This window comes from Euprymna scolopes, chromosome 19 (genome assembly GCF_053919585.1).
Source record: "Euprymna scolopes isolate OS-2025 chromosome 19, ASM5391958v1, whole genome shotgun sequence".
Classification (NCBI taxonomy): Eukaryota; Metazoa; Mollusca; class Cephalopoda; order Sepiida; family Sepiolidae; genus Euprymna; species Euprymna scolopes.
Window position 1 is genome coordinate 2,687,083 of NC_136500.1, and position 13,548 is coordinate 2,700,630.

The following is a 13,548-nucleotide window of genomic DNA, read 5'->3' on the forward strand; positions in this document are numbered from 1 at the left end:
GTAAGAGGGTAGATCTCTCCTGGTAGAGAAACATTAGAACCCATTTAAGGATGTTTCTGTTATAGGAGACATAAGAATCTTTGCCTAATTTCTTTATATACTATTCTACAAACACCCCCCATATCGAATGACTTATGCTCATTTGCATATCACATTATATTAAATCTCTTTAACTAATTACCTCGACCTTATTATATATTGGAAATATTCTAATCATTTCAACTGTACTATTTACAAAATCTATTTAACATTTAATCTATCTTCTATCTTCTATCTATCTATATCTATATCTATATCTATCTTCTATATATATCTATAAAAACAGAGATGTGTGTGTGTGCCACAGACGATTTCTGATTGGTTAATCCAATAATCACATCTCCTAAAAAACAATCGTTTCTACGCTCTTACCTTTACCATAAAATATTATGGCTTTATTTATTGTCCATCTTGGAAGGGTTTAATTTTTTAATAACTTGTTATTTACAAATTAAAAAAATACGAAACTATTATACGAAACTAAACTACACGAAATACGCGCACACACGCACACACACACACGTTCACTACCGTCACGTTGTTATGGCAACCAAACCCGCTGACTTCTTTTTCTCATTTCACTCGTGGTCTTAAATTCATTTCGGGTTTGTATTACTGTACACATAGATTCGAATAAGTTGCCAAAAAACAAATATATAACAAATAAATGTTATCAAAGGCAAATTTTTCGTGTTTTTATTCAATTTAACATGTTTATTCAGCTCGAAAAGCATACAGTGTTTACCGATGTATTGGAAAATTCAAGATGGCGGCCGATTCTCTCTTTAACACGGTAAGTTTGGAAAAAGGTGTAATAAATAAAACACCGGTTAAAATACTGTTAAAAACTCGCTTAATATATGTTACCGTGACATAGGTTGACATATATTCGGCGGGTTTTTAATAGTATTTTGTATAGTTTTTTATTTATAACACCTTTTCCCAAACTTACGGTGTTAAAGAATGTGTGAGACGCCATCTTGAATTTTCCAACACATCGGTAAACACTGTATTCTTTTCGAGCTGAATAAACATGTTAAATTGAATAAAAACACGAAAAATATATCCAGTTTTTATCGGTTTTTTACCTTCTCTGCAGAAGTACAAAAAAAAAAAAACAAAAAAAAACGGAAGGTACTTTTACAGAATGTTAAACTAACCCTAACCGATGTTTTATGTTTAGTTTAGGAAAAGTCAGAAGAAATAAAAGTCATTATTGCATGAAATATACGTATTTAGTTGAAGTATTGTTTATGTCAATTCTTTCGAAGAAATTTAGCAAGAATACCTGTAAACCAGGAAATCGGTAAAATGTCATCATGGATGAATACTTGTCTATTATAATTTCTACCCTTGACAAAAACTTAGCCATAACAAAAGAGATGTATTGTTCAGATTGTTTTTGAGATTGATTTCTAAAAAGATATTTTATAAATAAAATCGACTTTAAACTTAAAGACTTAAATTACAATAATTGAATTTAAACATTCTTATTTCAATATTTGGCACATAACACTGCAAAAATGATCACAATGTCAGGATTTCATTTTATTTCAGAATCGATGGCAAATACTAATATTTAACATTAGTTTATCATTTAAGCCGATAAAAAGCCCTTTTTTCCGAGTCATAAAAGGATTTGGAGTTTCCTAATCAACCTTTCGGGTGCAGTTGCACGCTCTCAAAATAACTAAAGTGTTGGCTTTAAAAAAATTGGTTCATTAAAACTAAACAGGTTTAGTTTTAATAAAAAAAAAAAAATTTAAAAAAAATCGCTTTGGTAATTAGATATGTCGTATGGTTATCCCTAATCGCTGAATAAAACCGCTAACGAGTTGAATGATTACGACATAAAATTAAACTCGGGTTCCTGAAACGGAAACTTCGTTTGTTTTTGTTTTTTTCTTATCAATATATTTACATTGTTATTTTGTTTTCATTTTCAATCATTCGAACAGTTTTCTTTTTCAAGTAATCCAAGTTACAAAATTCCCACTGTTTACTATGCTAAAATCACAATGACTAATGTATACCTATTAACCCTTATCCTTGAGTGGCCTCTGGGCCTTGATAAGTGGTGACACCCATGTAAAAAAAAAATCACTCGAACAGTTTTCTTTTTATAATGTACAGTTTTAAAAGTTTAAAAACGATATAGTTTTTACTTCAGGAAAATTAATGAGTCAGTTTTTACGATGTGCCCTGTTAAAATACTGTTAAAAACTCGCTCAATATATGTTACCGTGACATAGGTTGACATATATTCGGCGGGTTTTTAATAGTATTTTGTATAGTTTTTTATTTATAACACCTTTTCCCAAACTTACGGTGTTAAAGAGGGTGTGAGACGCCATCTTGAATTTTTCAACACATCGGTAAACACTGTATGTTTTTCGAGCTGAATAAATATATTACATTGAATAAAAACACAAAAAAGATATCCAGTTAGGTAGAAAAGTAACTTATCTTGCCTTTGATAACATTTATTTATATATTTGTTTTTGACTATTTTTTCGAATCTATGTGTACAGTAATCTTGCCAGGATGCGGAGGAAAATGAATGAAGGGGGAGGGGAATAAAATAAAAACATTTTGGAAACAGAGTAAGTTTGAAAGAATTGCTTTGCACAGAAAGAAATTAATGAAAAAATAAAATTAAATTTCTTTCTTGATTTTATTTTTTAGTTTTTTATGAAAAAGGAAGTCAAAATTAAGACTATAAAAAACAATTTTTATTAAGAGCGAACCTCAGTCGTCAGGTCTGTAAAAAAAGACGTGGAATAATAAATGTTTTCTAATACAAATTGTTTTTACTTATGTGTTCATTTGTCTCTTTGAAGTTCGTTTGTTTAATATATCGGTTTGCAATATAATTTTGTCATTCTGTCAGACTCAAATTTTAAATCTATATATCTATAAAAGTGAAAGTGTGTGTGTGTGTGTGTGTGTGTCTGTGTACATTTCCCTACGAAATAACTCTGTCAATTTTTAGTCTACAGACTCGAAATTTGATATACAGGGTACTGAGATTTGGAAAAATCTATGTGATCGGTTTTTAGCCAGAAATTTGGCGATTAAGGGGTCAAAGTTCAACGATTTGAGCTTTGAGAACTCTACCAAACTTCTCCGACAATTTTGGGTCTACACACTTTAAATTTTAGATATAGCTTCCGTGGACATGGATCTAACTTAATAACTTGATTTGAGCCCAAAACAATAAATTTTCAGGGGTCATAATAGGGGTCAAAGTTTAAAAAATTACCCCCTTTTTTTTTGCTCAGCATACACCTTCAAACACCCGGGCAACGCCGGGCACCCATGCTAGTATATATATATATATATATATATATATATATATATATATATGTATGTATATATTGTAATATAGTAGTCATATATATATATATATGTATATATTGTAATATAGTAGTTATATATATATATATATATATATATATATATATATATATATTGATGTAAGCAAATATACATGGTAACGAAATTGGCATGCTAATTTTTCAAACAGACGGTCAGTCAAGATCACAAGTCCTTGTCACGCAACTTAATAAAGTTTGTCTTCCACAGAAGTCCAGTTCTTCAATGTATTGTAAGGAAAATCTCTTTAAAAAATAAAACATGTTAAAATTAAAGAGAGAGGGAGAGGTGTTATGTCATATATAAACTCCGGACATTGAAACTTAAAGACGGATAAAGAAATAGAAGGCGAAAAAGAAGAGGAGTGAAAAAAGAAAGAACAAAACGAGGTGTAATCAACATTGTCAATATAAAGCGAAGGAAAAGAGTTATTAAGAAATCATTAGCCAGAGAGGGAGAGGAGAGAAAGAGAGAGAGAGAGAGGGAGAGATGGGAGACAAAAAGAGAGAGAGAGGGAGAGGAGACCACGTGAACGTATAGAGGGGGAAGGAGAGGCATGGAAACAAGACATTTGTCCTGAACAAGATAATCGGGTAAAAAAACAACAGGTTAATAAGAGAGAGGGGATCTGAGTAAATAGTCTGTGGAATATTTACAGCATAATCTAAAGCGGTACAAACATTGACATATATGGGCGGTCGGGTTTCGATCCTAGCTTGATATATATATATATATATATATATATATATATATATATATATATATATATTTCTGTGGAAATATTTTTTATTCGGTTATATTTTCTTTTTATATATATAAGCACTTTTTTAAGAACATCATTATAATTACAGAACTTAGATTGAATACATGACAAAGCCTATATTGCGAATTTAATGTTATTGACCATATTACAATTTATTCCTTTAAAATATCTTTGATAATCAATTTTATTAAAACACTAATAAGAACTAACTTACGCATGCATTTAAATTCAGATTAAATAAATAATTTTATATAAGCGTAAATTGATAATATGTTTTTTTTTAAATAAAAAGTTTCGTATAAATTAAGTGGGTATGCAAACGTGTATAATATATTATATTCATTTATGTTATTTGAGAAGACACGGATATATAAAGTATAAAGTTATTAATTACCAAATAGAACATTTCTAGTAGTATATACCGAGACTAATGCAATTTGTTAATAATAACATTGGGTTTTAGTGATTTTACTTCTAAGTTGAAAATGACGCAATGTAAGAACGTTTTTTTTCCAGTTTTCGGATTTTTGATCATGCCCAAACGCATTTTATTTCCTTTTGGTGGATTGATTGTTGCTGTTTTTCTGATAAATGTAAGCCAAAATAGATTCAACCGCCCCCTTAAGTAAACACTTCATCAAATCTCCACACTAACGTAATGTACTTGCAATAACCCTTATCCCTGAGTGGCTTCCGGGCCTTTATAAGTGGTGATCACTGTGTAAAAAAAAATAAACAATAGATTGTACCGTTGCTAACTTTAAGGGAAGGAGTTAAAAAAACTGTCCTTAAAGAAAGGATAATTTAAACAATATAATGATGTGGTCTATATTTTTGATCAGGAGCGTACATATATATATATATATATATATATATATATATATATATATATATAGAGAGAGAGAGAGAGAGAGAGAGAGAGACAGACAGACAGACAAACAGACAGATAGACAGACAGACAGACAGACATACAGAATGGGAGAAAGAAAGACAAACAGAGAATTTCGACCCAAACCGATTAAAAAGCTTGCTCTATCTCTGAATACTCTTTATGTAAAATTTCAAATGTTTAGCCCATAAATTGTTTTAGTAATTTGGTAAAGACCGCAGAGGGCTATTTAAAAAAAAAATTGACCCCTATTATGACCCATTTACATTTATTGTTTTGGGCTCATAGTGCGGTATTGTAGTGACTGCAACTAGTTATAGGGAATAGACCAAGTGGACGACCCTCGACCCACAAATCCCCTCCCCCACCCTTTTCGGCCTCATGTCACGTTTAAAAAGAATCCATTACAGATGTTATATAATTCTTATTTTGAAAAAATTGTAAAGTCTGTAATTTTTCTTCGTGAATAAATAGTTAAACAGAAAAGACCGGACTCCTGTCTTTTCTGTTTAGCACTTTGGCTGTCCCCGACAACCAAAGACTAGCAACCAGACCCCTCGGATTTGGTTTAAAACTTTTGTTTGTTGTTTGTTTTCGCCTCCTGTTGAGGCCACTAACTGCTTTTTACTTTTCGATCTTTTTCAGGTTGTCTCTCTTCCCAGGCTCAACTTAAGAATCTGGCCGGTCTGCGTCTGAGGTGGTTCGAGTAAAATCCAATATAATTCTCAGCCAGGCTAAATCGGCGGTTCTGAGCCGGGGAGAAGACGCAGAGGGGGAGGGTAGGTTGTCCGGGCTACAGTGCAGAAATGCCTAGCCCCGGGGTCCAGTTCCCAGAGGGGCCTTGAACCCAATCTGGGGGCGGGATCAGACCAGGATAAACTCACACCACCACCACGCGGTCCGGGCTCCGCTCCTTTGCCTAGCCCGGGGTCTGTTGCCCGTGTCTCTGACACGGTCACCGGTTCAGACCCATTTGATAGACCATTAGTTATGGTCGGTGCTGCCCCCCGCACCGTACTCCTGGACTATTGAGGACACTGCTGTCCCCGGCAGTGGAAGTTTAGGCCAGCTGGGAGAGGTGATCCGGCTCGATGGGATCGACAGAGCAAGAAGGCCCATAGAAGGACTGAACTCCTCGGGTCGGGAATTAAACCATCCATCTCTGCCTATTTCTCCATTTTGAGAACCACCGACTCGGATCAGATACCGACGAGCGCAGTTCCAGACGACCGGGAAAAGGCCATTAACATGCTCTCGCTGCTGGACTCACAGCTGAACATCACGTTGAGCGAGCAGTGATGAAAGCAGCCAAGACGAAAGTAAGATCAGACTGCAGAGCGAACCGAGGGTATCCCGTTCCAGGAAGAAGAAGGTGGATGCTCGCACAGAACAAAAGAGTGGGGAAATTTGTGCCACACCAGTTAAGAAACTATCGTCACCGACGGAGAGCCCGGCAGATTGGCCTAAACTGCCGGGTACCAGCACGCAGACAACCGGTTCAACAATCACGCCGGGGCAGAGAACACCACCCTCACCAAATTCACAGACGCGCTCGGCAGCAGAGAAAGAGCGGGGATCCTAGTTCCACCTCACACCCGAAGATTACCGTCAGTTATTAAACTCCAAATATAAGGAGCATACTGACGGTAACTCAAACCCCTGCCAGATGTTGTGGAAAAATTAAATAAAATAATAATATCATTGGTTACCACAGACTTGAAGAAAAATCTAACAGGGGTTTCTAAAGACATCATAGTGGGGATGCTGGAGGATCTCCAAGTCCCTGCGACGTACATTTGTCGTCGCAGCTAAGCCATGTGGGACCTGCTGCTGCCTACCGCCGATGACGCGGTCAAACTGTCCACTTGAAGTGGAAACATCTACGCTTCAAGCCGGAATATCTGAGCAGGAGGCAAACGAATATTTATATTTTAGGCGTCCCCTGGTTCCTTGACTCTATGAAAATAGGTGCGATAATGAGTCAGTATGGGGGACGTCGTAGCTGTCTTCCCGGCCCGTGGTCCCATAGCCTTATGGTAGGGGACTACTTAGTGTAAATGCGCTTAGACCGAGAGGGCTTTCAGAAAATCCCTGCCCTGCTCAAATGTGACACTTGGACGATGAACGTTATCGTCCAGGGGTGAAAACCGCACTGTTGGTATTGTCAACAGATAGGCCATATAGCAAGTGATTGCCCTAAACGGATCCCTCAAGCAACAGCCGCAGAAAAGCAGAAGGGTGTGACACAAGCAGCCCCTGAAAGGCCACCCGGAGGGGACATAAGATCAACTGCAACAAGTTCAACAGCATCGGACGGCTGGAGCAAGGTTGTTAAAAAGAATGGAAAAAACAAAAAGACCCCACTAAACAGGAGTGCAGCCCCCGGATGTAAAAGGTCGGTCAGTTCCCGCAGCGTCGCCTACGAGTCCTTCCACCAACGTGCCCACAAAGGAAGTTGCCAGTGGCAAAAAGCGAAATCATCCGGTCTCCTCATCCGACTCTGAAGGGGAGCAAGAAGAGCAACAGTCCGAATCCAAAGGACAGGCATCTGTGGCAGAGTGCCAAAGCCTCAAGAAAGAATCTAAAAAGGAGAACAAGACGGCAAGAAAGAACAAGGGAGCTGGGTCTCGTTCCCTGTCCCCAATGAACGTAGAGAGTACTGTCTCTACGGTTCAGCCACCCAAAACCCCAACCCAAACCCAAACTCCTTCAGCTGAACCAAAATCCACACTCCTATTTGATACCCCCCAGCCGCTGCCCGATCATTGTCCCGGGAAAAGCCGGCGACTCAAAACAATAATGGCAGAAGAGCTGCCTCAGTATCTCCAGTTAGGAGAGAGAAAACTTAAAGCACCCCTTCCTTCCTGGAGACTGGATCTGTGGTGTAGACCACCTTCACTCTGACACTTACATCACACAGCGTCATAGGAGTCTAAAGGCATTGCCAGGGCCGCTGCAAGGAAGGTGGACTCTCTCTACCGTGCTGTGGAATTGGGCGCCAGGCTGGGGATGTCTTAACAATTCCGAATTTTCCCTGACATGGTGATTGGTTAAAAACCCTTCAATGACGTACTGTTCAGAATTCGTAGGGCATTTAGTCCTTTTTGTCCACGGTGTGAGGAAGATATTTTAGAACTGTAGATCATGCATTTTTTACTTGTTCCAAGTTCCGTGAATTCTGGGGGTATGTCAGTGAGGTCACGGCTCGCATCGTCCTCGATCAGGTGACGATCCTGGATTTAGCATCTGTAGTCTATAACGCAGATCCCTTGTGGCCTAGGGAGGAGCGAATGGTGTTCCTAGCGACCTTGGCCGTAGCTAGACTAGTAGTGTGGGTTTCACGCATAGATATAAGGCGTGGGGGGAGCCGTCTTCTCATCGGGATCTGATTTTGTATTTTAAACACCAACTTAAAATCAAAATCAGATGCCATAGAAGGATGTTATCTCGCTCACAGTTTAGTAGCAGGTAGATTCACACCGCTAGTTTATGTGCGTTCGTGCGAAACAGATCAGATGCGATTGGAAAGATTACATCGCATAGACTTTGATAGGAGATGGGTGCACAACACTAGTTTGTGCATACGACGAGGCGCTAGGTTTAAGTTTGTTTTTCCACCCTAGTAGTATTGGTCAGGCGGTGCTTAGGTTCTATGAAACCCAGTCCCGAGCAAAGTTTTTAGAGTAGGGCTAGTTAGATTGTAACCACTTAGAGTGGAAATTATTTATTAGGTGCTAGACTAGGGCAAGTATTATAGTTGATCCTGTCCCCGATTTTATTTTTCATCGGCACTAGGAGAACTTCCAAAGATGCCAAGTCCACCCTTTGTTTTGTCCCCGGTCTGTTGCCCCTATAAGTACATTTATCTTGGATGACGCCGTCCATTCCCTATATCGCCCATCCCTATCTAATTTGTTTTTAAAATATCGTCCTTAGGCCCCCCACTCCACACTAGGGAACGACCTGCTTGCTTTCGACCTTCGCGACCGGAAGACAGTGGGCGCTCCATATTCAGAAGTAGGTTGGAAGATCCTTTACTAAACTGCCCTTAGCCATTTTGTTTAGTTGTTTGATTTTTCTTTCTTATTGGCTGTGTCTTAGTTTGCCCCCTCCCCATCATCTCATCCCACATTTAGTTTAATTTGAAAAAAAAAACCTTTCTGTTTGTATATATATAATTTTGTTTTGTTAACATATAAATATTATTTTTCAGATTGTATATAAAGCCCACTCATACGCTGGGGAGATTTTAAGTACATAAACTCCATGGTAAGAATAAGGTATTATGGTGATAGTGTCTTAGTTTAGGGAACTACCTAAAAGTAAATTCAAAGACCTAGCTATAAGTTAGAATGACCCTCGACCCACCCTTCCCACTACAAAAATCTAAAATAAAAAACATTGAAATTTAAAAAATAAATGTTATATTCAAGGTTTACACCCGCCACAGAACATATATTCTTACTAGAACACGCGCGCGCGCACACACACACACACACACACACCCACACATATATATATATATATGTATATAAAATATACATATATATATATATATACGCGTGTGTATGTGTGTGCATCTATGTTTTTAATATTTATTGGCCAATTTGCACCAATCGTCTGAAACTTTAGATCCATTTTCCTTTGCAATGGTATCGGTCATTCCATAATGAATAATTCATGCACTTAAAGAAAGATCACTAAAAGCAACTGTTCAATTTGTCTCGTTCAATGCCGTAGCGTAAGAGAAAGGATTAAAAGAATTTAGCCGATTAATACCTGATCATGTGCAGAGACGACACACACTCAGATCACTCCATATATATATATATATATATATATATATATATATATATATATATATATATATATATATATATATATATATATATATACTAGCATTTCAGCCGGGCGTGTCCAGGGTGTTTGGAGGTGTATGTTGAGCAAAAAGAAACAAATGTAGTAGGAAGGCATGCTCAAACCCGTACAGCGAAGGAGGAAAAGAATGGGGAAAAATGTGACGTCTTTGTTCTTACGACCACTGCCAAACCGGAAGTGACGTAGGTTTAAATTAGGGCTAGACAATCGAAAAGAGGGGATGACTTTCGACAATATCGGCGAAAAAGCGACTCATCCTTGTAGAAAAGTGCCCAGTTGAGGAGAAGAAATTAATGTTTTTAGACAATCTTTCGATATTTGTCGTCTGAAAAGTCGAGCTTCAAAACGATACTGATCATGTGAAAACCCGTCGCCTCTGTCGAAAGTTTTAGGCACACCTGCAAAACATACGTACATACGTTTATATATTGGTATACGTTTATATATTGGTAGCTCAAATTTTCGACCCAAACCAATTAAAAGGCTTGCTCTATCTTTGAATACGCTTTATGTAAAATTTCAAATGTTTAAACCAGAAATTGTCGGAGTAATTAAGTAGAGACCGCAGATATCATTTTTTAAAACTTTGACCCCTACTATGACTCCTTAACATGTATTGTTTTATGCTCAAATGAAGTTAATATGTTAAATTCATGTCCGAGGAACCTAAATCTAAAATCTCAAGTGTTTATTGCCGGAGAAATTTTGTAGAGTTCTCAAAAGTCAAATCGTTGAAATTTGATCCCGTAACAGCCAAATTTCAGGCCAAAAATTGATTACTAAGATTTTCCCAAATTTGAGTACCCTTTTTTTTACAAGGTAGCCACCAATTATCAAGGCCCTGAAACCACTCGGGGATAAGGGTTATTGTGTGTACAGTACGTAAGTTTTGGAGATCTGATAAAGTGTCTTACTTAAGGAGGCTGTTCAACAGGTATTTGTTCACATTGGACTTTAAGATATCCAGATTGTAGTGAGGTGGGTAACAGGTATTCGGAACAGAGTTCCACAGGCGTGCAGTTCTAAGAAAGAAGTTTTGTTCATGGCATCTACGTTTTGATTTTGACACAGAAAAGGAGTGGGGAAAACTTTTGAGAGTGGTTTAAGCTAGGCGGGTGTTTATCGTGAAAGAATGGCGAGGGGGAACAGAGATTGGAGTTCAGACGAGAACCTGCCATGGTAGTAACGATAAAATAAAGACAGGCTCGCAACGTCCCTCATGTGGGAGAGAGGTTGCAGGGAAGAGAAAAGGGCATCACCCACTAGGCCACGAAGTCTATTTTGTACTCTGTCACGGCAGGATAGGCTGTTTTTAGCAGCTCCTGCCTAGATGTGGCAGCAGTACTCAATACTTGGACGTACTTGGCTTTTACACAGATAGAGAATTGCATCAGGGGTGATATATTTTCTGGAGCGATAGAAGGATCCTACCATTTTTCCAGCGATCTTGGCAACTGACTTGATATACGTATTCCATTTCAGGTCAGGGGTAAAGGTCAAGCCCAGAAGCTTATCAAAACATGGAGCTTCTCCTAGACGAGAACCACCCATATCAATTGATGCCAGATGGGGATCAGATCGTTGATGATGTAAAGATAGGAGCTTGGTTTTGGATGCATTAAACTACCCCCCCCTGTACCACGCGTTCAAGATCAGAGAAGAGAGAATCTGAGAGAACTTTGTCATTTACGGCATTTGATGTGTTGCCATAGATGGTCGTGTCATAAGCATACATGTCAACGAATGATTTAAGTATGTGTTTTGGGAGATCATTGATGTAGATCAGGAAGAGAGTTGTGCCTAGCATGGACTCCTGAGGGACTCCAGCATTAATATTGATGGCCTCTGATTTCTGTCCATCAACTATTACTCTTATGAACCTATCGGAGCGAAATTATTTTATGATCGAGAAAGCATTTCCAGTCATACCGTAGCTGAAAAGCTTGTGAAGTAGGCCCCTATGGAATACTCCATTAAAGGCCTTTAATATGTGAAGAGCAATTGCCCTAGAGATTGGCTAATCCTATGAGATATAACAGTTAGCACATCTGCCGTAGATCTGGCAGAACGGAAACCATATTGCATGTCGCTAAGAAGGTTTTTCTGCTGAGGTTGTTGACTACTTCTCTATTTAATATGGAGTCCAGCAGCTTACTCATGACACACAGAAGACTTATCAGTCTGTACTGAGAGGGAAAGGACTTATCACCTGAGTTCTTAAATACAGGGCATACTGATGAGGTTTTCCAGCGTGTTGGGAATCACTTCTCTTTAAGGCAACGCTTAAACAGTTTTGTAAGTATGGGGTCAAGTTTATTTAGAGTCTGTAGACTGAAAATTGACAAAGGTATTGCGTATGGAAATGTACACACACAGACACACACAGCCACAGAGGCACGTTTACTTTTATAGATACTAGTATTTCAGGCCGATCCTGCCCGGCTGTTTGGAGGTGTACCTTGAGAAAAAAAGCGGTTAATTTTTGTTAACTCTGACCCCTATTATGACCCCTAAACATTTTCACACTTTTAAACCCCAAATATAAATATTTCAAATACCTTATATATGAAGTTTCATGTCTGTAGACCAAAAACTCTAGGAGGAGTTTGGTAGGAAAAGTGGTTTAAACAAAAATATATACGTATACATGAATATATATATGTAAACAATTTACGCAACTATTATGCAAGTATAAATAATTTATAACAATATAACATCTGCATTAATATAATTACACGTAATAATTAACTAAAGATGATCATCCCATCAGAAAACCGAAGAAACTAATAGGGAATTAATTAAAATTCCTGTTTTAAAGAATATGCAAATGAACTAGATCTGGTGCTAGTGAATGCAATTCGACGCCCCATACAGAAAAAAAAATGTATTTTCTTTTTAAAAAAATAGAGAAAGGGATTTTAATATGAATATCAATACACACGCTTGAAACACGAATTTATAGGAGTATAGATATATAGATTAGTCAATAAAACACTTTTCAAAAAATATGAAAATGATGTTTTCATTTTCATTGATTTTGCGAAACAGAAGAATACTCACAAAACACGTGGGTAAAATTGTTTTAACCCAGTCCCTTTTCTTCTTCTCAAGTATATATATATATATATATATATATATATATATATATATATATATATATATATATATATATATATATATATATATATATATATATATATAAGTGAACGTGTCAGTGTGTGTTTGTGTGTGTCTGATACATTTTCCTATGCAATAACTTTGTCAATTTTCTAGTCTACAGATTCGAAGTTTGATATACAGGGTACTGAGATTTGGGAAAATCTTTGTAATTCGTTTTCGGTCAGAAATTTGGCTGTTAAGGGATCGAAGTTCAACTATTTTACATTTTAAAACGTTACCAAACTCCTCAGCTAATTTTGGGTCTAAACACTTGAAATTTTAGATATACGTTCCACGAACGTAGATCTAACTTAATAACTTAATTTGAGCCCAAAACAATAAATGTTAAGGGGGAATAATAGGGGCAAAATTTAAAAAAAAAGACCGTTTTTTATTTTTTTTATTTTTTGCTAGACATACACCCCTAAACACTCGGGCAACGCCG